Genomic DNA, 871 nt, shown 5'->3' on the forward strand with positions numbered 1-871 from the left:
TATTGTCCACAAAACACCAAGCTCTTCTTGCGAGATTCTTTAAATTGTTAAAGTGCGTCCAAAAGTGATGTGATACTTGAAGGAATGTGTGGGTTATCATATAGCCTATTCCCGTACTCCAGGATTTGCAGGTTTTACAGGAAGCTTTCCGTCCGCCACGTTCATACAAGGTGTATTAAAGACGAACACAGCCTTTCCTGTAAAACCTGCAAATCCTGGTTACGGGAATAGGCTAATAATTAACGGGTTGGTACACAAATTCGTAAGCACAATGGCGCGTATTCATAGTCCAGCCACTAAGTCGAAACTAATAAAGTTGCAACTTAAATTTAAGTACCAACTTAAAATTCACTTCTATTCATATACTACGTTTATACGTAAGCTATTTGCAAATAAAAATAATTTGCAAATACCTAACTCACTGTTTATTCGATGGTGAAAAATTTTTTTAATATTGCCTGATTATAAAAACGCAATAATATGACCATCGAAAAGGAAAATAAAGTTAAAAATGGCAACGTCTTGATTATAAAAAGGCAATAAGATGACTATCGAAAAGGAAAATTAACCTAAGAATGGCAGCGTCTTGCGCTTATTTGCAAATAGTACCACTAATCAATACTTATTTGCGTGATTTAGTTATTTGCAAATAAAAAATTAACTCAGCGTTTATCCGCCAAAGTTTACCATTGTGCAAATTGTTATTTGCAAATAATGCGTGCGTATAAACGTAGTAATAGTCGCATTTCAGACTTCTACAAAGTAGTTTTAACTTAGTTGTACGATATTGCAAAACGAGTGTGAAAATGTATACATTTTTCTTTACGATATTTTCGAAAAATGACATTTTTATTAAATAATGTCAAGTTTG

Source organism: Rhagoletis pomonella, unplaced genomic scaffold (genome assembly GCF_013731165.1).
Source record: "Rhagoletis pomonella isolate Grant_MI unplaced genomic scaffold, Rhpom_1.0 Rhpom_scaffold_00002, whole genome shotgun sequence".
NCBI lineage: Eukaryota > Metazoa > Arthropoda > Insecta > Diptera > Tephritidae > Rhagoletis > Rhagoletis pomonella.